Source organism: Dipteris shenzhenensis, chromosome 18, assembly GCF_047967505.1.
Source record: "Dipteris shenzhenensis isolate YYH24624 ecotype China chromosome 18, Dip_SZ_1.0, whole genome shotgun sequence".
NCBI classification, from domain to species: Eukaryota; Viridiplantae; Streptophyta; class Polypodiopsida; order Gleicheniales; family Dipteridaceae; genus Dipteris; species Dipteris shenzhenensis.
In genome coordinates this window covers 21826001-21850855 of record NC_141613.1, presented here as the reverse complement: position 1 = coordinate 21850855, position 24855 = coordinate 21826001, and the positions used below count along the sequence as shown (strand labels likewise).

The 24855-nt window shown below is 42.9% G+C and overlaps 1 pseudogene across 2 annotated transcripts; it reads right to left on the bottom strand.

Moving 5' to 3' along the window:
- Window positions 1-21068: 21068 nt before the first annotated feature.
- Window positions 21069-24233, bottom strand: LOC147890949 (pentatricopeptide repeat-containing protein At2g13600 pseudogene; annotated as a pseudogene). Of its 2 annotated transcripts, XR_015542616.1 has the most exons (3): window positions 23804-23934; window positions 21427-23624; window positions 21069-21334 (listed from the first exon to the last, which is right to left on the bottom strand). The product of XR_015542616.1 is annotated as a pentatricopeptide repeat-containing protein At2g13600 pseudogene, transcript variant X2 (transcript). The 2 variants fall into 2 exon arrangements; XR_015542615.1 differs by having other exon boundaries at window positions 21427-24233.
- Window positions 24234-24855: the final 622 nt, after the last annotated feature.

The following is a 24855-nucleotide window of genomic DNA, read 5'->3' as shown; positions in this document are numbered from 1 at the left end:
AGGTTAAAGTTTTTGGATGCTCTCTTGAAAACAGACTTAAAACTGTCGATAAGAGAAGAAACTGGTTCTTCACCCAGCATGAGGAGGGAAAGGGTGGAGTGGCAATTGGGATACTTTCATTTTATTCCCATGGAATCCTAGGTGTTGAACTAGATACACTATACACATGGATTATTCTCAAATGCTCTTTACAAGGTCATTCTTTCAATGTGATTTCATTGTATGCCCCTAACAGTATACAGTACAGAAAGGTCAGTTGGGAATCACTACTTCATGTATGTAACAAGTGTTTTGTGGTGGGGCACTTTAACATGGTGGAAAACTCCACTGACAGATGGCTAGGTAAAGGAATTGTAATCAGAGGGAGTGAACTCACTTTATGGGAGAACTTGAAAGAAGACCTAAGCCTTGTGGACATGGGGATGAAAGGTGCATTTACTTGGTCCAACAGTCAAGTTGGAGCCAATAGAAGAGAGGCTAGATTGGATAGGATCTATGCTTCTCAAGAGCTAGTAAGTCAGGCTAGCTTTCTTCAGAGTCAGTTGTCTCTTTCTCTCTGACCACAAGCCAATCCTCCTCAAATGTGACTTTGGCCTTAGACAAAAAACCACCTCCTGATTTAAGGCTGCTGACCCTAAATTATTTAACCTTGAAGGTGTCCAAGAAGGGGTAAAAGCAATATGCCTTCTCAGATACTATCTCAGTCAGTGACTCCTAGTGTGCAGCTATTGAACAGACCCAAAGATTACTCAGAAAAGCAAGAAATGACATAGCAAAAATAAGGGCCAAGAGAATGGACATTATTCAAGACAAGATTGTGCCTTTGGAAAGCTTAGCCAGATAGGGGGACTTACATGCCCAGGCCCTCGTTGGGAAAAGGAATGAACTCAGGATTAAAGAGAAGATTTTGCTTATTGACTCCAAAATATACTTCAGAGACTGGTGAGCTGGTAAAGTTGAGAGACCTACCAAAGAATACTTCAAACTTATTAGAAGAAAAAGATCTAATGAAGAGATTCCCCTCCTTAGAATAGCTGACAATTCTCTTGCATCCTCTACTGAGGAGAATATTGATCTCATTCATCTCCACTTTCAATCTTGTTATCCTCCACTATACAAGTTGATGCAGAAGTGACCAAGGCCAGGGAACTATGTAAGGGTGCTAGAAAGAACACACTATACTCAGCTTTGATAACAAATACCTTGAAAAACCTCTATCTATTGATGAACTTTTTGAGGTTGTCAAGGTAATGGCAGATGGCAAAACACCAGGAGAAGATGGATTGCCAATTGAATTCTACAAAAGATTTTGGTCCACTGTTGGTCCTTATCTCCTACTGTTATGGCAAGAGAGTATTAACAATGGAAATCTACCTACTCATATCCATGGGGGAGTTATCAAACTAATTCCTAAGAAGGGGGATAAGGAAGAGTTAAGAATGCAGTGTTTGAGACACTAAAGGACTGAGTTGGGAATGAGTAGTGGGGATCATCCAGAAACAAATGGTTAGATGGAAAGAATCAACCAAATTTTAGAGGATATGCTTAGAGCATATGTGTCATTGAGGCAACATACATGGGACAAGTGGTTGCCACTATTAGAATTTGCCTACAATGATAGAAAACATTCCTCTACAGGGTTCAGTCCATTTGAGCTGAACTATGGTTATAGACCAGCAAATCCAACTACATTTGGAGTACCTCAAAAAGTGCCTAGTGCCACGAACTTTGTGGTTCATATGCGGGAGATGCTAGCACTTGCGAGAGCTAACATCCACCAAGCTATGGATAGAGCTAAGGTGTATGCAGATGAAAACAGATTTGTTAGAGAATTTAAGGAAGGAGAAAAAGTTTTTCTCAAAGTTCCTTTGCACTCAAAGTCTTTGACTATAGGAGAGTGTGCTAAGTTATCACCCCAATATTGTGGGCCATGGTTAATTCTAAAAAGAATAGGCAAGGTGGCCTATAAATTAGAATTACCACAGGGTTATAAGGTGCACCCAGTGTTTCATGTTTCTCGTTTAAAGGAATTTTTACATACAGGTGACTCACTAATCGAGAGTGTTATTTTGTTTCAGGAGATAGAGGATAATGCAAGACGCAAACCAACAAGAATTCTGGACCGAGGAACAATGCAAGTACGCAATCGGAAGATACCACGATGTTGGTTGCATGGCATGGTTTACCTCTATCAGAAGCTACCTAGGAATCCATATACCAGTTACAAAGAGTATTCCCAAACTTTATCATCGAGGACGTTAATGCCTAAAGAGGGAAGGAATGTTACGCTCAAGTTGAGGTAACATGACCTCGAAAGGGTCAATCAACATTTTCCTTTGTAAAGGATCAATGTTTATATTATATTTATTTGGGCTTCATGTAAATGGTCAAAGGGGTTAATGTCAAGGTCCTTGATGAGCATGACAAGACACTGACTATATGGGTCTAAGGCTATGGGTCTTAAATGCATTAAGTGGGAAATGTGCCTAGGGGCAAGTGAATAAATTGATATCCCAAGAGAGGGGTAGTAAATATGCATTTAAGAGGTACCCTAAAATGTAGACATGTGGCATACTAGATCCATCTAGGGAATTGGGGTTTTGTGGAATATGCAAGCTGGAGCCTTCATGTGTGTGTGTGTTGTTCTGAGAGTTTCTTGTCACCAAGAATTGGCTGGGAGGAAATTGACTGCCCGTGATTGATTGTTGGCTAGGGATGATTGAATAGGTTGTACATTAATAGATTTGTGACAGGTACTCTGTCTTCACCAAAATGTTGTCTTACTACCTCTGTGGCACTTCTAGATCCCTAAGCATGCCTGCTCTCGTAGAGCTTCAGTAGACTTTCATCACCATGTCTTGATCCTTGCACCTTGTTGCCCTAAAAGTCAGCCAAGGGTGAAGCCCCTTCCTGAGCCATGTCTGCAACACCTATATCCCTCTTGGTCCTCCTGGATGAAGGCCCGAATTTTGTTGGTTTGCTGCTTGAAGTATTCTTTAATGGATCAGATATGAGCCCAAGTGTGGCTCCTTTTATAGGCCTTGAAGCACCCCAAAATGGCCGACCCAGCAGCCTAAACAAAACGTCTATAAAACCGACCCACTAGCCCCTTGCATGGGTCGATGGGGAACCTTGTTGACCTGGTTGGTCAGCCAACTAGCTTGATTGAGCCCTATATAAGGACACACGGACTGCCCATTACAACCCATGTCCTTACGGCACCTGGCCCACATGGCATCTTGTCTGCTACCTATGTGGTAGCCAATTTACATGTCTTTCCTTTGTGGATATGCTGCCCATGTGGCAGCCATGTAAATCCTAAGTCCACTTCCCCCATGCTCTCTTGATATGGGGTCTTATAGATGGGAAGTTGACTTCTCCAACACATTCCTCCTCCACTTTTGTTCCCCCTTTACTCCTACTCCACTCGTCTTCCACCTTCACCTCCCCAAACATCTCACCTTCCCTCCTCCTTCCTTATCGTCCTTGCCTCTTCCTTATTGCTTTAGTCCTCTTCCAACTCCCATCACCTCCTTCTCCTTCACTCCTTCCCTCTCCTCCTTTACTCCTCCTCCACTCTTCCTCTTCCCTTCTCCACCTCCCTTCCCCAAACCTATTGCATGCACCAACATGTGCAGGGAAAGGAGATTATGGTTTTGTTGAGGACAATTCTCTCACTCCCCCCCCCCCACCCCTGTTCATTGCCCCCAAATCCTCCTCCTCCTCCTCTCCTCCTCATGGTTACTAACACTTCTCCCACTCCCCCCCAACCTCCTCATTGTCCCCTCATCCCTCCCCCTCCCTTCACTAATCCCCATTGCCTCCTCCTCCACTACCCCCCATGTTTGCATTGATTCCTCCTCATCATCACCTCCTCCTCCCTTCATGGTTATGGACGCTTCATATCCCTCCCCTTGCCTCTTCCTCCACTCCTCATCCCTCACTCCATTCATTTCACTATCCGTGTGTGCATGCGTGCGTGCATTGGGGTGTGTGTGTGTGTGTGGTGTGCATGCGTGCGTGCGTTGGTGTGTGTGTGTGGCATGCACGCACGTGTGTGTGTGTCTGTCCTATTCATCACTAAACAAACTCATCTTACCTGTACTAAACATCTCCCCCCAACAAAAGCAGAAAAGAGCACTTCCACAATAGTATAATCCATTCAGTTCTTGTATTCAAAGTGTTCAACATGCTCTCCAACCTTTCGGCCTGAGGGGGTTCTAAATGCTCATAGGTCAATTAGTATGCAAAGCCAAAGACTAAACATATATTCCTTCATCTATCATATTAGTGTTCCAATATCTATATATCTATTTCCCTTTGATCAAGGTACCAACAATTGTTACATACCTTCACTCATTAAGTAAAAACAAATTACAAATGATCAAGTCCTATTCCACCATGTAATGGACCTTGTCCCTCAATGCATTTAACTTGATATCTAGATCATGTAGACCTAGTACTTGAAATCCAAAATCTAAAGTATGCGTTAGAATCCAAATAAAATACACCTAGAATTGGAACCTGAAGAACACGTGATCTTGGTGAAAAAAGCCCATAATCAGGTGTTATATAGAGGTTCAACTCAAGCTTTTAAGTAGAATTACTTCATCATAGGATCGACCTTTTCCCTTTATTTGTTAGTGTTTGGTTTGTGATCTCTTGTGGTTGTTGAAGGCCTCCAATGCTATTTCAAGGTTGTCACCACAATCTTTGTTACTCTTCTTAGTATCCAACATGCTTAATTATAACACGTACACAAGATATATGGTAGCTCAATAGCCATGTAGTTTGTCAACCTATTTTGCCTAGATTTTTAATTAAAAGTCTATCATTTGTGATAGTGGCGTGGCTACCTCCTTAGTTCTCCTATAAATCCTCATTACTTTGAATAAGTAAACCTAAAGACTGTGAGTGCAAAACCCAAAACCCAAGATAGGTGCATTCTAAACCCATTGACTCAAAACAAGTGAACCTTTGAACCTAGTATCTAGAACCATAACTCTAGAACTAGTGAACCTTGAACCCGAATTCGAGAACAAGTGGATGCAAAATCTAGATGATTGAGTCCAAAACTCGAAATAATTAAAATTTAGAAAGCATAATAGTTTAACCCCACACTCAAAACATTTGAACTACCAAAACTCAAAACATTTGAACTTAAAATGTAGAATAATTGAACTTGCCACCTGAAACAACACCCAAAACCTAGAACAATTGTACCTATAATGACTAAACCTAGAAACTAAGACATTTGAAACCAAAATTTGGAACACCTAAACTTGGAACTAGAGACAAGTGAAACCTAGAATGCAAAGCAAGTAGCCATAGAGTGTGGAGCTTAGAATCTAAAAATCTAAAACAAGTAAACCTGAGACCTGAGGTAATAAGCCTACAAGCAAGTTTCTTCTCGTCAATGTAAATCTCAGTTCATGCAAATCTTGTGCATGTGTGTATGCATGCACGTATGTGTGTTGGGGGGGCCACACACAAGCGTGCATGCGTGCATGCATGCATACATGTTTGCATGTGCATGTTTGTTAGGGTTTGGGGTAAAGAGCTTGGGATAGCCAACAAAACCCAAAGCAAGTAGGTCTCAATACCTAGAAGCCAGTAGAACTAGATCAAGAATAGTCGCATAGATCGAATCATAGATGGATCGGATGGATGTTGGATCCAGCTCCATTAATGGAACACCTAGATCAACAACATGAGCTAGACCAAATGAAAAAGCCTAGACTAGGGAACGTGAAGTCTAACATGACACTAAGCCAAGGAAATAGATTGAGCTGAGCATCAAGGAGCAAGGCAAGGTGATACGCCAATGAGACCTTAGAGCTGGAGTCAACCTAGTGAGAATTCCAAGGACACTGGAGAAGCTTTGAAGAGAGAAGGTGATGGGCAAGGATGCATTGAAGCTGGCAAACTCCATAGCGACGAGCCGTTGGAGTCACCTAAGCAAGCAGTGGTCATGTTAACGTGCGTTTCTACATAAAGATGATGTCTAGCAATCTCCCAATGTATGAGGCCATTTTGTTAATAACCCTGTCTCTTAATGTATGAGACCATTTTGTACTAACCCTATCAAGGTAGACTAGTTAGTTAGATCATCTAAAAATTTTATTTAGTATATAAGTAACTTTGGCATTCCGACGATGAGGTTGGAGTCGAGCTAGTCAAGGTTAGATCGATTTTTATTAGCACCAACAATTATTTGGCAATTTTGTAACCATGTTGGAAAACTAATGGAAAAGCTCTTTTTGCCCTACTGTATCTCTCTCAAGTCCATGTCATCATGTCCTTCACGGCGATGCCTCGACCATGTGAGCAAGAGAGAGAGAGAGAGAGAGAGAGAGAGAGAGAGAGAGAGAGAGAGAGAGAGAGAGATTAACATCTGCAGAAGACCTCACGGGTCTATGAGACAATGTACAACCTTCAAAAGTGACTGACTACATCTGGAAAACCAGAGAGGATCGAGGGAGTGCACAAAGCTTGGCTACTCCTGAATTATTATACGGCATAACTAAATTCTAATACTACCATAAGGTGGCCTTTATAACATCAGTTTAAGACTAAGAGTCTTTGGGTTTAGATTTGAAATCCCTAATCAGTGCTTGCCCATCTCAATAAACTGTCCATTTGCCTGCTTTGCTTGCTTCCTTTACTTTGGCGAGTTCACCATTTCTTTGTTTGAGCTAGGAAGGCGTGAGCTCCTCAGATATCCACATCTTTGTGCCCTTCCACTTATGTGTTTGTCTTAGGATCTTAACTTTTTCTACCCTCCCTTTGAAGTAGACTTGTGCTTGAGTGCAAGTTTGAAAAATATTGCTTATATCATTCTCGTCCCATTCAACTTGCAGTATTTCCTTCTTAAGGCATACGATTATATCATCTATATCTTTATCTTCATCATCAAGAAGGCATCCATCTTTGAAACCCCCAATGCAAAAGATCATTCTATTATTCACCCTAGATTCTTGTTCTTTCACTTCCTGGTAAAGATCAACTTTATTCAATTTGCTATTCACATCAGCAATCATCTCTTGCTTCGTAGATTTCACTTGACACTCGAGTAAGAGATCCTGCTAGTTGAGGTCGAGGTTGAGGTAGCAAACAACTTCTTGGTAGGCTCCATGCTGGCCTATATAAAACTGCCTACCCCAATGCCGGTCCTAACCTCTAGGTTGGGCTAGGCGTTTGGGGTCAATGGATTCAGTTGAAACTGAGTTAAAATTGAACTGGGTTAAGAAATGACTAAACTACTGAAACTGAACTGAACTGAACTGAACCGACCTGAAGCAATCCCGTACTGAATGAAAATAGAAAGGGAAATGAGACTGGCAATGACCTCTACAGGAACCTTAAGACCCGAAACCTTGGAGGAGGCTTGGAGGGGAGATGAAATGAACTGACTTGCATGCATCCGCAATCTCGGTCTCTCTCTCTCTCACCTTGCATATAGGTTAAGCAGAAACAAGTACCCTCACAAGGGCACTCTTTCCCCGTTGGAGGGTATTACGCTCAAGTTGGGGTAACATGACCTCGGAAGGGTCAGTGGACATTTTCCTTTAAAGGATCAATGTTTGTATTATATTTATTTGGGCTTCATGTAAATGGTCAAAAGTATTAATGTCAAGGTCCTTGATGAGGGTGACAAGGCACTGACTAGATGGGTCTAAGGCTAGGGGTCTTAAATGCATTTAAGTGTGGAAATGTGCCTAGGGGCAAGTGAATAAATTGATATCCCAAGAGAGGGGTAGTTAAGATGCATTTAAGAGATACCCTAGAATGAAGACATGTGGCATACTAGATCCATCTAGGAAATTGGGGCTTGGTGGAATTTTGCAAGCAGGAGTTTTCACGTAAGATCATATTCTATGAGTTTGCTACCACCGAGAATTGGCTAGGAGGATATCTGAGTGGCTGCCCCGTGATTGATTGTAGAGATTGGGAATTTGGAACAGGTTATACGTTAGGGACTGTGTCATTTGGTATCAGAGCATAAAAAATCAGGTACGATTTGGGAAGTCCACAATTAAGCTTGTGAAAGGGGAGAATCCAGATCACGAAAGGATTGCATTGAGATAGGTGGCACGTTTCCTGACTGAGCGATGAGAAAAGGAGGGTTGTGATGGGTGAACCATATCAGGTGGTTGGAATCTTTACCTCGAATATGCATGACGTCTTCGTAGTGTGCGTCTGAAAAAGAAACTCTCTATCATTATCCACCTTAAGCTTGAGCAAACATTGAAAGGTGCAGACCTTTGCGATCTTGCGCTAAAGGATGGAGTTAGCCCTTCGTTGACGAGCCTGTTCATTTTGTTGATGTCACAATTGACGGCTAAGAGGAACTAGGGGATAGCATAAAAAAATTACATGTGCCTCAGAGCTACCTGTTTCAGGTCGAGAGCCTTGTGGGGAGCTTGTCAGACCATAGAGATTGCATGGGTGCAGAAGTTCACGTCGTGAAGACTATTATAGTGTTAGATTATAGGTGGTTGGTGAACTCGTTCGTGATTGTCGTGATTGGCAGATGCTATGCCCACATGGCTGTTCATCGCTTCATTGTACAACTCATTTGTTTAGCAACACACTAGCCTTAGTCTGTTGGGAGCCTCGTATGCAATAATAAAAAGAGAGGTTGGAGCCTGGGTATTTGTTTATAATAGCTGATCTTATCTTGAATCCAGCGTAAAGGCAAGTGGTCGCAAGACATCATAAATACAGATTGGGAGTGGCTTACAGGGACTAGTTGATCTCTTCATGCAGCAAAAGTATGACCAGGGAGCTTTCTATGCCTTTTAAATTTTGTTGGGGTATATGCTAGTTTATTTGCCCTCAGTATTTGAGTTATTTGAGATTGCAGATATTTCCCTTGTGGTTGTGAGATTGAAAAGTAGTTTGTAAATACACTTTTAGGCGGTGTTTTATTTATTTATTTATATATTTTAAAAACACCCATCGACCTAAATGGAAGTTTAAGAAGAAGCTTCTAGGGTGGATCCTGTAGAGTCGGAAGTCTGGCCGACCCTGCAGGTGTCGCCCCCAGCAAGCCATACACTGTCTGGTAGAATTGCATTATTGGAGGATGCCTTGCAAGAGATTTTAGCTCAACAATTGCAAGCAAATGTAGGGCAATCCGAGCTCAAAAAAATGGTTCATAGTATGTCTACTAGACCATCTCGTGAAGAAAAGGGTAAAGCTCCAATGGAGCCTGAATCCAGTGTTCATACGGTCTAGCCTAGGAGGGCTAAGGTGCCTAATATTGCCAATTATAGGCAAGAAAAGTATTCTGGTTGGATGTCTAACCATAGTTCCGATATCATAGAGACCTGGTTACACAAATGGGACGAGGCCTTCGCCATTTGTGAAATTAGGAATGATATGAAGAAAATCTGCGAGGCCACCCACATGTTTAATGAGGCAGCGGATAGATGGTGGATAAAACGACAGAAAGATGAAGTGCCATCCACTACTTGGGAGGGGTTTAAAAAAGAATTTAGAAAACACTTCTTACCTCCTGACGAAGCATCCCGAGCTTGGGATCAATATCAAAATCTTCGTCAGAGAAATTTATCAGTGGTGGCTGAATACACTTATAAGTTTAGAGAAAGTGTAATGAAAGTTTATGAACCTCTACCTCAGTCAGTGCAGGTAAAAGATTTTATCTTTGGACTGAATGATTAAATCAATATGGAAGTTCAGGCTAAGTATGCGAACATGCTAGATGAAGCAATTGTAATAGCCCTGAACTATAAGGATGCCAAAGGGAATAGACCAAGTGGGTTTGTGCAAGTTGGGACTCGGTATGAGTACCCGAACAAAACTAGGTTTAAGAAGAAGTGGATTAGCAAAAGGAGTGCCTCACAGCCTAGTGGCCAAGCCAAGCAGGTGAAGCCAGTTGAGACTCCTAAACCAAGTACCACCATTGGAGTGAAAAGAAAAGTAACACCACTGGCAGCCCGCTTGGTTAAAGTTTTCTTTGAACCCAGAGCAAAGAGAAAAAGTGAGGAGAGAAGGCTTGTGTTTTGGATGCCTTTAGCCTCATCAGTGGAAAGATTGTCCACAAAACAAGGATACTCAGATGGCTAAGATGGTGATGTTAGAATGCGACGTGGAAATGGAGGAAAGTCCCACAGCTGAACAGATGCAGATTCAGCTAGCGGGATCTTCTCAAAGGTCAATACATGTTTTGTTATGTGTGTATGTTACTAAGCTAGTAAACAGTGCACCTGATAATATCCTATCAAAGCCCGCAGCGACGGGGTATACAGCCTTTAACGATACGGAGTTAATTAAGATGAAGGGGCAAGTAGCCAATCATGACGTCATTGTGTTGTTTGACTCAGCATCAACGCACAATGTAATTAACTCCAAGCTTGTAAAGAGGCTGAAATTAAAGACTAGCCTGTCTAACTGTGCATACACAGTCAGAATGGCAGACGAAAGTTCAACTGAAGTATGGGACCAAAGGGTTACCCAGTTGAAACTTCGAATTCAGGACTATACAGAGAAGCTTGATTTTGAAATGACAAAGCTTGCTCACACAGATATAGCCCTAGGTAAGGCTTGGCATTCTAGGAAGAATCCAGCCATAGATTGGAAAAAGCACATTTATCAATTCAAGATGAATGATGTGATGTATGTCTTACGAGGTGAAAAAAATATACCTCAAGGACCATTGGTTTCCGTAATGGAAGTCCAAAAATCTCAAGAAGAGTTTTTGTTTCTTTATACAGCATCGATAGAGCCAATTCATGGTCCTTCAGCAAGCACTGATGTTACCCAAAATGAAGAGATGGCCAAGTTAACTGATCAAATAGCAGAGGAGTTCTCTGATTGTTTTAGGGATGAGTTACCTTATGGGTTAACTCCAGAGCATAATATTCAACATAAGATTGAACTAATCCTGGCGGCGGAACCTGTAAATAGACCTCCCTATAGGTTAAGTTTTACCAAAGAAGTAGAGGTGTGAAGACAACTAGAAGAATACCTCAAGCTGGGGTAGATTCAACCCAGTTTCTCACCTTTTGCTTTGCCGTTGATATTGAAGAAAAAGAAGGATGATACTTTTTGCATCTGTATAGATTACAAAGAACTGAATAGTATCACTGTTAAGCACAAGTATCTGATGGCTCGGATCGATGATTTGCTAGATGCATTACGTGGGGCCATAATTTTCAGTAAGATAGATCTTAAGTGTGACTACCATCAGATCCGTATTAGAGCCGAGAATTTGCATAAAATCCCTTTTAGAAGCAGGTTTGGACATTATGAGTTTTTGGTAATGCCGTTTGAACTTACCAATGCTCCTGCTACCTTCGTCATGCTTATGAACGATTTACTACATCCGTATATCGAAAGTTTATAGTACATTATATTGACGATTTTCTTGTTTTCAACAAAAGTATTGCTGAGCATCACGAATACTTAAGAATAGTGTTCAATACTTTGAGGAAAGCCATTGTTTATGTAAATAAAAAGAAAACTGTACTGTGTATGGTAAGACTTGAATATTTAGGATTGATTATTACTTCCGAGGGGGTAGAAATGGATCCAAAAAAAGTGGCTGCGATACTGACTTGGCCTATCCCTCAGAGCTTGACTGCTTTGCGATCATTCTTGGGATTTGTCCAGTATTATCAAAGGCACATCAAAGGATATTCCGAGATAGTGTCGCCATTGATTCATCTAACCTCAGATAAAGTACCTTTTATATGGGGACAGAATCAACAAGAAGGTTTTAACACCATAAAATAAGCTGTGGTCTCTAGACTGGTGTTAAAAATAGTTGATCCCCATAAATCGTTTTTCCTTGAAACCGATGCAAGTGGCATTGCGGTAGGAGCAGTTCTCCTCCAAGAGGGAAGGCCAGTAGCCTTTGAAAGCAAGAAGCTTTCTCCCTCTCAACGAAATTGGCCAACTCATGAATTAGAGTTGTATGCTGTTATCCATGCTCTGAAAACATGGAGACATTATTTATATGGATTAGAGTTTTATGTTGATGTTGATCATGATACTCTGAAACATTTCTGTAAACAACTTGACTTGAGGGGCCGCCAAGCTAGGTGGGCAGAACTCATGCAGGAGTTTAACTTGACGATTCGGTACCGAAGAGATAAGGATAATAAAGTGACTCATGCCTTGTCACACATTATGCATAATATGAGTTTCACAGTATTAGAGAGTGCTCTAATGACCAAGATTAGAGAAACTCAAAGGTGGACGAGTTCGTCCAAAGCCTTTGGCCTAAGGCTCATGTATTTAAACCCGCGGAAAAGGATGACCTGGCATCTAGAAAAGGCCAAACTCATGGAAGATATACCATAAGAGATGGTATGTTGAACAGAAATGGCAACGTAGTAGTACCTAATCAGAATGATCTCATGTAGAGAGTCATTCAACAATGTCATGATAGCCCATGTGCGGAACATCCAAGAGTTTAGAGAGCGTATGCTCTCGTGAAGCGGGATTTCTTTTAGTCAAAAATGAAAAAACATATTCATAAATATGTGACATGTTTTCCGTGTCAGGTAAGTAAGGCAAAGCGGGTGAAGCCACCCGAACTTTTACAGCCTTTGGAAATACCACTAGGTAGGTGGGAGAGTATTTCCATGGACTTAATTATAGGTATGCCTACGACACAAGGTGGATATGATTCTATCCTTGTGGTAGTTGATCGTCTTACTAAGATGGCTCACCTCATTCCAACTAGAGAGTTTGTTAGTGCCCCGCAAGTGGCGGATTTGTTTATTAAACATATATTTCGTTTGCATGGATTATCCAAATCCATAGTGTCAGACAGGGATGTCAACTTTACCAGTCATTTTTGGACTGCAGTGTTTGAGACACTAAGGACTGAGTTGGGAATGAGTAGTGGGAATCATCCAGAAACAGATGGTCAGACAGAAAGAATCAACCAAATTTTAGAGGATATGCTTACAGCATGTGTGTCATTGAGGCAACATACATGGGACAAGTGGTTGCCATTGTTAGAATTTGCCTACAATGATAGAAAACATTCCTCTACAGGGTTCAATCTGTTTGAGCTGAACTATGGTTATAGACCACCAAATCCAACTACAGTTGGAGCACCTCAAAAAGTGCCTAGTGCCACGAACTTTGTGGTTCAGAAGTAGGAGATGCTAGCACTTGCGAGAGTTAAGATCCGCCAAGCCAGGGATAGAGCTAAGGCGTATGCGGATGAAAACAGATCCGTTAGAGAATTTAAGGAAGGAGAAAAAGTTTTTCTCAGAGTTCCTCCGTACTCTTTGACAGCAAGAGAGAGTGCTAAGTTATCACCCCGATATTGTGGGCCGTGGTTAATTCTAAAAAGAATAGGCAAGGTGGCCTATAAATTAGAATTACCACAGGGTTGTAAGGTGCACCCACTGTTTCATGTTTCTCATTTAAAGAAATTTTTGCATGCAGGTGACTCACTAATCGAGGGTGTTGTTTTGTTTCAGGAGATAGGGGGTAATGCAGGATGCAAACCAACAAGAATCTTAGATCGAGGAACAAAGCTAGTACGCAATCGGAAGATACCCACGGTGTTGGTTGCATGGCAGGGTTTACCTCTATCAGAAGCTACCTGGGAATCCGTATACCAGTTACAGAGCGTTCCCAGACTTTATCATCGAGGACATTGATGCCTAAAGAGGGAAGGAATGTTACGCTCAAGTTGAGGTAACATGACCTCGGAAGGGTCAGTGGACATTTTCCTTTAAAGGATCAATGCTTGTATTATATTTATTTGGGCTTCATGTAAATGGTCAAAAGTATTAATGTCAAGGTCCTTGATGAGGGTGACAAGGCACTGACTAGATGGGTCTAAGGCTAGGGGTCTTAAATGCATTCAAGTGTGGAAATGTGCCTAGGGGCAAGTGAATAAATTTATATCCGAGAGGGGTAGTAAAAATGCATTTAAGAGAGACCCTAGAATGAAGACATGTGGCATACTAGATCCATCTAGAGAATTGACGCTTGGTGGAATTTCGCAAGCGGGAGTTTTCACGTAAGATCATATTCTATGAGTTTGCTACCACCGAGAATTAGCTGGGAGGATATCTGAGTGCCTGCCCCGTGATTGATCGTAGAGATTGGGAATTTAGAACAGGTTATACGTTAGGGACTGTGTCACAGGGCCCAATCAACATCATGATTCTGCATGCATTGCACCCATTTGCATTCTCATGAGGCTGGTTTTTTACACGCATCTAATCTAGGTAAGTTTCTACAACAAACTTTAATGTGCTTTGATTGCCCTTAGCACCAGCCTTGCTTTAATGCACTTTAATCGCCCTTGCTTCACGACTGACTCAGGTGGGTTTGTGCTTCAGCAAACCATAAATAAATAACCTGTGGTTCTACACAGACCCCTACATCATCACAACACTAGCAAAAGCATTTTCCATAGATGAAACTGTGAGAATGGGAGAGAGAGAGCAAATGAGAGCAAGAAGCAGGAGAGAGTGAGTGCTGAAAGCTTAGTTGCAAAAATGAGAATAAGAGAGATACAACTGAAGGAGTGAGATAAGGTTTTGTCCTAGTGACAAAACCTTAGTAGTCACTAACCATAGTTAGTGGACTAACTGCGGTTAGGGAAAAAAACCTCTTAAAGAGGGAAAAGTGCCCCTAACTAGCTTATTAAATTACATTGGTCACTGCTGAATTATATCTATAATTCTAACACCCCCCTGCAGTGCCAATGTCATGTACAAGGATGATCAATCACCAAACGGATAAGTTCAGGGCACTGCGAAATGCCTCAAACTTTTCACGTGGAAGTGCTTTGGTGAAAATATCTGCAACATTGTCATGTGTGGACACAAAGATCATACTGATCTCTCCTGCATGCAACTTCTCTCTGACATAGTGATAGTGAACCTCAATGTGCTTCGTGCGAGCATGAAACACTAGATTCTTTGCCACTGCAATGGCACTCTGACTATCAGTGAGAATTGGAGAAGGATCCTCCAATGATAGATGAAGATCAGCAAATAGACGACGCAGCCAGACACATTCAACTGTTGCTGTGAAAGCTGCCCTGTACTCAGCTTCACATGATGAGGTAGCCATTGTAGATTGTGTCTAGCTCAGCCAGGAAATGCAAGCTTTACCCAAAAAGAAACAATTGCCACTAGTGGACTGCCTAGTGTCATAATCACCAGCCCAATCTGGATCACTGTAGGCATGCATTTGCAAGTCACCCCCCCTGGGAAATAACAAGCCAAAAGACTTCGTGCCCTACAAATAACGGAAGATGCGCTTAACTGCCTGCCAATGCATAGTTTTTGGGCTGTGCATATACCTGCTCACCTGAGATACTGCAAACTGAATATCAGGTCTAGTGTTGCAGAGATAAATGAGGCATCCAAGCCTAACTGTAAAATGTGGCATCAACTGATTCTCATGCATCATGCATTGTGAGTTTCAGCCCCGGCTCCATGGGAGTGGCTATGGGCTTACAATCATGCATGTTAAATCTGTCCAAGAGTTTCTGCACATACTTGGACTGAGACATAACAGTGCCACGTCTCTCTTGAGAGAACTGGATCCCCAAATAAAAGTGAAGCAGCCCCAAATCTGACATGTCAAAGTTGGTCTGCAAATCAGCTTTGAAATCTGCAATATTATCTTCATTGGACCCTGTGAGCAGTAAGTCATTGACATAAAGAATGATGACTAAAATTTTCCCCCCATCCTTCTTGATGTAGAGGGTGCTCTCAGTAGGACTATTGTGCAGCCCCTTGCTGGTCAAAAAGGCATGAATCTTGGCATACCATGCACGAGGGGCCTGTTTCAGCCCATACAAAGCTTTATTTAGCTTGCATACCTGAAGTGCATTTCCTGAAATTTCAAAGCCTGGAGGTTGTTTGACATAAACCTCTTCCAACAAGTCTCCATTTAGGAAGGCTATTTTAATGTCCAACTGATGAACATTCCACTCAAAATGTGCAGCCATTGCAATAACAGATCGGATGGTGGTCATCCGGGATGTAGAAGCAAAAGTCTCCTCATAATCTATGCCCTTTTTCTGAGCATAGCCTTTGGCAACCAGCCTTGCCTTGTATCTGTCAATGGAGCCATCTGGCTTCTGTTTCACCTTAAAAACCCATCATGTACCAATGGCATGTTTACCTAGTGGCAAGTCTACGACATCCCAAGTCTGATTTTTCTGAATGGACTGCAATTCATCGTGTATGGCATTCATCCAATGCACATTATCCTTTACTTCTTCGAATGTTGCAGGCTCCTCCTCATCGAGAAGAGTACCTGCATATGCTAATTCCACTGAATTAGCACCTTCCATGTGCCTTACTGCACTGCGAGTCCTGCCAGGTAATGGAGCATCAATCTTACTCTCCCTGAGAGTCTGTAACAGCCAATTTGGGACTGTTTTTGCTACATGTATGTCTGCAATTTCTTGCTGAACCACCTGTTCCACTGCCTGTGGAGGTGGCAAGCCATCCTGTGGCAAGCCTTTCTCCCATTCCAGACTTCATAGGGAGTTTTTGTTTTCAAAGCCTTAGTGGGAGACCGATTTAAGATGTAGTTAACACACATTAGACCTTCAAGCCAGAATTTGTAAGGCATGTGTTTGCTTTTCAGCATACATATGTCCATCTCCATAAGAGTTCTATTTTTCCTCTCAACTTTGCTATTTTGCTGAGGGGTCAGCCTCACTGTGAGCTGATGCACAATACCCTTGCCTTTCAGAAAAGCATCAAAATCTGCAGACAAGTATTCCCCCACCTCTATCTGTGCGCAATGTCTGTATCTTGAGTCCAGATTCATTTTCAACCATGGCTGAAAAGTGTTTAAACACCATGAACACTTCTGATTTGCGCTTCAGTCCAAAGACCCAAGTGAAATTGGAGCAATCATCAATAAAAGTAACAAAGTAGAGATGACCACCCAATGATGGAGTCCTCATGGGACCACAGACATCACTGTGTAGAAGCTGTAATTTTCGGACAGCTTTAACTGAACCATCCTTTTTGAAGGGGAATCTATGCATCTTGCCTAAAATGCACCCTTCACAAGCATGTGGAGGAGGTATCTCAAGAGGTGGCAATGCATCAACCATAGAGTGCTTCTGAAGTGTCATCAAGCTGTTGTAATGCATATGGCCATATCTGGCATGCCATAACTCTGCATTCTGCATGGCAGCAGTAGGAGTAGAAATTGCAAGAGCATGGGCTGCTCTTTTCTCAAAAAGATCAAGCTGAAAAAGCTCACGCAGCAGAGTACCAGATAATCTCAAGGCATAATCATTTTCTCTGTCTCGGACAGCACATTTGTCATCCTCAAAGATGACCTAAAATCCAGCCCTGTTAAGAGTGGACACTGAAAGGAGATTCTTGGTGATACCAGGCACATACAAGACATCTGAAAGTCTAAAAACTGAGCCATCAATGGCGGTAAGCTCAACTTCTCCTGTACCACGTACTGAATATGACGAGTTGTTAGCACAAGTGACTTTCTTACCAACGGGAGGTGGATGCAAGGAAGTAAAGAGACACTTCCTAGAAGTGATATGCTTAGAGGCACCGCAATCAAAATACCAAGTATTCAGTGTTTCATTGACACTAAAAGCTGATGCATCCGTGGAAGGATCATAATTGCAAGTCAAAAAGGCATATGTATCATCATTACAAGTGACTGTACTATCCCGAGCATCTGGAGCAGCCAGCCTAGAATCTGAAATGCAAGATAAAAAGGCATAATCCTGTCCAACAAAGTTGGCTGCAGCATCCCCATTGTCAGATGCATGAGGAGCTGAATCTGAAAGAGCCATACCGGAGCTATTTTTCTTCTCTTTTGCAAGCCTTTTCCTGCATTCTGCAACGTGATGACCTGGCTTTTTGCAGTAATGACAAAAACCCTTCTTCTGAAGGCTGTCCTAACCCACTGGAAGGCTGATTTACTGATGTCTTTGCCTGTCCCTTTCTTTTTTACTTGAACTTTGAGAGCATAGCTTGTTCACCTGCACGTGAAGCCAAGTTTTTCCTGGTCTGCTCTTCCTGAAGCAGAAGTCCTATCAAGTCATGAAAAGTGAGAGGATTTGCACCCCCCTCAATGATAAGTTCAGCGAGGTATGAAAGCTGAGATAAGTCTCAGAAAGAGAATTCGGAGTGGTGGTAATCATCTCTGAATCAGGAATAATCTCATCAATGTTCAATAATTGCTCTCTGAGATCCTGTAGCTTTGTGAGGTGGACTGACATGGAGTCACCCTCTTCCATATGTGTATTACTTAACTCTCTTTTCAAGAAAGATACCCTTGCATCATTCCGGGCTGCATACATGCTTTCTAGATATCCCACACTGCCTTCGAGGTCTTACACGACCGGATATGCGGAATGATAAATCTTTTCACTGAAAGAGAGATGCATGACAAAGCTAAGGCATCCCGTGAATCCCATCTCTTTTGTTCTAGAGTGGTGGCTACAGCTGCACCAACAACCTATCCTGCAACTGCACCCTGTGCACGACCTCTTCCACCTCCTTGCTGGGGAGGGGTATTAGGTGCCATACCTACTGGTCAGATCTCATCCCCATTCACATAATCCCATAAATTGCGAGAAATCTGAATATTGAGTACCATAAAACTCCATAGGGAGTAGTTGGTACCATCCAACTTGTCTTCCTGTGAAAGACCACCGAACGGGAAATCATTCTGATTTTGTTGGGCCATATCTGAGAAAGAGATTTTAGCAGATACAAAACTGAATTCCCTTACTGGGAATGAAATGCACAACTCCCAAAAAACACAACCAAGCACTGGCTGTAAATGCAACTCAGATTTTTGCACTTGCATTGTCAGAAATCTGTCCAAGCATCAAAAACTCTCCAGAATCTGCCAAAAGAGTGCTGCAAAACACTTCAAGAAAGGCAGTGTGAAATCTCCAAAATTGCTTCTCCAACACAAAAGCCCCAAAATAGACCTGAAATTGCAACCAGAAAGGGGTAAATTAAACAAAAGCCCCAAATGTTGCAAGAATTGCGCTCTGTCTGCAAAAGCCCCAAATTTCACTGCGAAATTGCAGTGTAATCACAAAATCCTCAAATTTCTGCAAGAAATCGTACTGCAAAACTGAAAGCCCCAAATTTTGAGCTTGAAACTCTGAATCTGCCAACAATGTCTGCTTCAGAAGCAATTACAAACCCGAAAATACCCCAAATGTCTGCAAATGACTGCAAAAATAGCACAACAAGCACCAGATCTGCAAAGAATAGCAAAAGAGTTGCAAGAATGCCTGCTCAAAGAATCCTGTACGGAATTCGTACACCTGCAGTACGGCTGTACGAAATACAGTGCGGCGGCTGATGCAGGTGTGCAGTACGGAACTTGCAGGTACGGATGTACGGACGAGCAGGTACAACACAATACGAACGGAGTGGACTGTACGGCAGTACCGTCGAAATGCAGTACGGGTTGAGAAATACGATCGCGTAGTACGAAAGCAGCGGGTACGAGCAGGTACGGCAGATCTGCAGTACGGACTGAGCCGGACTAAGCGAAATCGTACGAAAATGTACGGATGGCGGAAACAGTACGGCGCAGTACGGATCTGCAGATCGTGGAGCTCGAGCAGATCTGTACGGTCGAATGCAGGTTTGTACGGGCGAGATGCAGCAGAGTACGGACTGGAGTAGCAGTGCCGTACGGACCTGTACGGAATGTACAGCACACGGACTGTAGTATAGCACTGTACGGGATGACGAGACTGCAGCAGACAGAGGGTACGGCCAGCAAAGGGAGCTTGCGGGAGCTAGAGTCCGGGAGCACGGAGCAGGTCCAAGAGCACGATCTGCTCTGATACCAAATGTAAGAATGAGAGAGAGAGAGCAAATGAGAGCAAGAAGCAGGAGAGAGTGAGAGCTGAAAGCTTAGTTGCAAAAATGAGAGTAAGAGAGAGACAACTGAAGGAGTGAGATAAGGTTTTGTCCTAGTGACAAAACCTTAGTAGTCACTAACCATAGTTAGTGGACTAACTGCGGTTAGGGAAAAACCTCTTAAAGAGGGAAAAGTGCCCCTACCTAGCTTATTAAATTACATTGGTCACTGCTGAATTATATCTATAATTCTAACAGAAACACAGACCTGACACCTTGCGCTTGCATACCTTGCACTTTGTGTTTGACGGCTGCTCTGATACCAACTGTAGAGTCCCCTTTAGGATCTAACCCTAAACACAATCCAAAACAGCAATCAGCAAACCACAAGGATAAACAGCAGGCAACTCACCTTCTCAGCCACCTCCAAGCAAGTGAAATCCTCTGGCGTCCCATACCACCAAAAACCATTCCCAAAAGCCTTCAGCACAGCATCTGGTGATCCACCATGTAGTAGACAGAGTCCAGGCTCCTGCTTCCCTTAATTCCGAGGTGAGGCACCTGCAGCAGGATCTCCAAACTTTGTTCAAGAAGCAAATCCAAGACATCAAGAGTCTTATTAGCACAGTTGAACAAGACAACATGGCGTTGCAAGCTGTGGTTGATGGCTTGACAACAGGAAGCACATAAGAAAGTAGGACGAATGTACACCCTCTTTTACTCCTGCGCCATTTGTGGGAGAAAAGAAAGATCCCCCGCCTGAAAGTTTGGAGACTTAGTTAAATCGATGAGAGTTACACTTCTCCTTTCACTCCTCTGATGTGCATAAGAGACAAATGGCCCAAGGTTTGATGAAGAGTACAGCCTTGACGTGGTGGTGTGAACTTAGAAATAACCAACAACCGGGGAAATTTTTGACCTGGTCGTCAAATATGAATTTCTGAACTCTTGAGGATGAGGTGGATGTCGATTCTCTTTACGTATGAGTATTCTCACATTTGATGCACATCTCCAGCGGTTTCAGGAGTTGCAAGCAAAATCAAGACATGTAGATCCTACTACTATTTATGCTTATGGAATAGGGAAGCAGCACAAACTCCAAGTGAGGAATAATCAATTTAAAAATCTCAAGGATGCTCAGATAGCATGGCAAAATCATACGTCATACTGTATCCAGGAGCAATTCATAGGTTAACCTCATAAATGTCACTTACAGAGTTCACCACCTACCGAATCTGAGGCACTGGAAGAACTACAATGGGGCTTGACAATTGTATCATTGCAACAATGGCCCCAAGAAAAGTCCCTTATTAGACTGAACTCAGTCCTATACTTTTCTTGAACAAGTTCATTTGGACAGGGATTGAACTCCATCATTAAAAATGGTGAAAAACGTTTCTGCAACTGTACAATCAGTCTCACCTTTATGGTGTAGATGTGTGCACAGAGTTCTGTACATGTGGCACTCTCCATCCCAGGTAAGGATACGATTTCTGTAAAAATCCATCAAAATGGTCATTAGTTGAACAAATTCCAACACAACAACAAGCTCAACGAATTTGCATGTACAGATACACATACGTACATGTTTGAAGACTACCAGGAGATATGTTTGTAGTTCCTGACCATGGGGAGTGCCCTTCTGTCACTTACACCAGAGTCATTTGTTGAATAAAGATGCATAAAAATGCAAACAGTGCAGCTGGATTTGTCTGCATGTGAATAGATATCCCATTGCTTTTCATCCGAGCTCTCTACACAACACCCAAAAACTTCATGTGCACTCTTGCCGGTCACAGTACCATTAGGTCAACCTCCACGAATTCTCCAGCAAAGACTGATGGTCAGATTTGTTTCCAGAAGTTTGAATGGAGCTGAGCTCTGCTCCACATTTGCAAACGTTTGGAGCAAATGCAGAGCATTGTTAATCAAATGCAGTGCCCGTTACACATCTCCAACATATCTGTACACCAGCTTATCAATCTCGATACAGCTGTCCTCAGATTTCTCCACAGAGCTTATCTGCAGTGCCTCTCTCAATTTTGTCACATTATCCCACATACCAGCTGCAGCATAAATATTTGACAAAACCACATATGGTGAAGGATTTGTTGGATCCAACTCAAAACAATGAGTTGCAGCACGTACTCCTCGTTCCACATCTCCATGGGTTCTGCAAGCAGCCAGTAAGGTCAACCATCCCAGAGCAACCTTTTCACCCGGCATGTAGTTGATCATGTTCTCTGCGTCATTCAAGTGTCCTAGACGAGCTAGGAGGTCAATCATGCAAAGGTAATGATCGACTGTGGGTGTTATGTTATAGTCTCTGTTCATAGAAACAAAGTAATGCCAGGCATCATCAACACAACCTGTGTGACTGCATGCAGAGAGAACGCAAATGAAGGTTACGCTGTCTGGCTTGATTCCCTCCACTTTCATCCGATGAAACAGTTCCAGGGCCTCCTTGCCACATCCATTTTGAGCATATGCTGCAATCATGGCACTCCAAGAGACCACATCCCGCCAGGGCATCCTGCCAAGAACGATATGAGCGTCATCCAGACACCCACATTTGCCATACAAATTGATAACTGCGGTCCCAACAATGACATCTATATCAGACCCAATTGCAACAACGGCAGCATAAATTTTTTGCCCCTCTGCTAGGGCTGCCAAGCTTGCACATGCATCAAGGGCAGAAACAAATGCAACCTGGTCAGGCTCCACACCTGCCCACTGCATCTCATAAAAAAGTTCCAAAGCTTCCTTGTTACGGTCATTTTGGGCAGATGCTGCAATCATGGCACTCCATGACACAACATTCCGCTGAGGCATTCTGTAGAAGACGCTCCTTGCATGGTCCATACTCTTACACTTTCCATAGATGCGAACAAGCGAATTCCCTACGATGAGATCTTGCTCAAAACCACTATCAAGTATGGTGGCATGAATCTGCTGTCCCTGTTTTAGAACTACCAAAGCGGCACATGCATGAAGAACAGAGATCAAGGTTATCTTGTCTGGATTGATGCTTCGGAGCTGCATCTGATGAAACAGATCAAGGGCCTCCTGAGGATGTCCATTCTCAGTGCACGATGATATCATCAAACTCCAAGAGATTACATCATGCTGCAACATTCTGCAAAACGCATTCCTTGCATCTTGGACACTCCTGCACTTTCCATACATGTAAACGAGGGCATTCCCTACAGCTACATCTAAATAATATTGACTGTCAACGATCGCAGCATGGACCTTCTGTCCCTCTTGCAATGCCGCCGTACTGGCGCATGCATCGAGAACACAGAGGAAAGTGATCTTATCCGCCTTGATGCCTTCGTGCTTCATGTAGCGAAAGAGTTTCAAAGCCTCTTCATCATGCTGGTTCTCAGCATATGCTGTTATCATCGCATTCCAAGTGACCACGTTCCGTTGAGGCATGCTCTCAAACACGCTTCTAGCCTCATGCGGACTCCTGCACTTGCCATACATATTGACCAACGTGTTGCACACAGCGATATCTTGCTTGTATTCATTATTGACAATGGTAGCATGAATCTCTCGCCCCTCCTTTAGAGCTGCCATGCTGGAACATGCATCAAGAATGCAGATGAAGGTTACATTGTCGGGTCTAAGCCCTTCGAGCTGCATCTGACAGAATAGTTCAAGGGATTCTTTTTCATGTCCATTCTGAGCGCAGGCTGCGATCATCGCATTCCAAGAGACCACATCCCGAAGAGGCATTCTGGTAAAGACTTTCCTTGCGTCGTGCAGACTCCGATTCTTAACGTACACATTAATCAAAATGTTCCACGAATACAAGTTGGGGTTTAGGATGTTGTCAAACACAATTTCTGCATCCTCCACGCTTCCACAGGTGCCATACATTTGGACAAGACAATTCCCTAAAAACCTATCACGATCGTAACCGAATCCGCAAATAAAAGCATGCAAGTGTCTACCTTGAAGCAGCGCCTTGTCGTTGCCGAAACGCCTCAAGAGAGATGCAGCAAGGCAAGCAAAATTCCCTGGTGCATGTAGCAGGAAGTCGAGGCCAAATTCTCCGGTCTTGATGGATTGGAAAGAGAGATCGTGTGATGAAGCTAGATGATCATTTTGCAGCACAAATTCTTGCTGCGATAGGCAACGATTATCTTGAAGCTGGTGCTCTTTTACAATTGATGCAGCCAAATTGGTTCCAAGTCGAGGGAGCTCCACGAGGTCGTTTTCGGCGACGTGATTCTCGACAGAAATGGTGCATCTGTGAAGAGGAAAATCGAGCAGCAAGGTGAGGTGATTGGAAGCCCAGAAATGGTTGGGCAGGAAACTGGGATGGGAGCTTGTGATGGGAGAGGGGGGAGACATAGCAACTGAGTTCCTCCGGTCATAACAATTGAGTACAAGTACTCGAGAGCACTGCCTTCACATTGGTTCACATTCGTTCTGTCAAAGGAAAACAATTCTCAAGATGATTGGATGATTAATTTGCAACACTTGTGGTGGAATCTCTTCACATTGGTTCTCTCAAAAGAAAACAATTGTCAAGATGATTGGATGATTAATTTGCAACACCTCTCATGGAATGTGTGTGTGTGTGTGTGTAAGAGAGGGAGAGAGAGACTAAACCAAAGTGGAAGGGGGCCACTTGGCAAGAAACTCTGTGGGACACTTTTTTACAAAAGTGCAACTATAGTGTGGAAGTGCTAACAAAGAAATGTGACGAGTATAGCAATATCATGCTTTGATTGATGGTGTAGGGAATTCAGGAAAGGATGGGCACCGGCACCCACCTTTTCGATTGGGAAGCGGCAACCGGAGTCGCATTCTCGGCTATCGATGGAGGCAAGAGGTGATGCTAAGATGACACATGGCAATCATACATTCTTCAGTACGGTAGCACGTCTGTGGTCCAAGTGGTTGAAAGCAAAGGGCGCAACGTGTGTGTAGATGGACAGCCAAGGGTGGCGAGCTCACAGCACGATGCCACATGTCCCTCACCTTCACACAGTTTGTG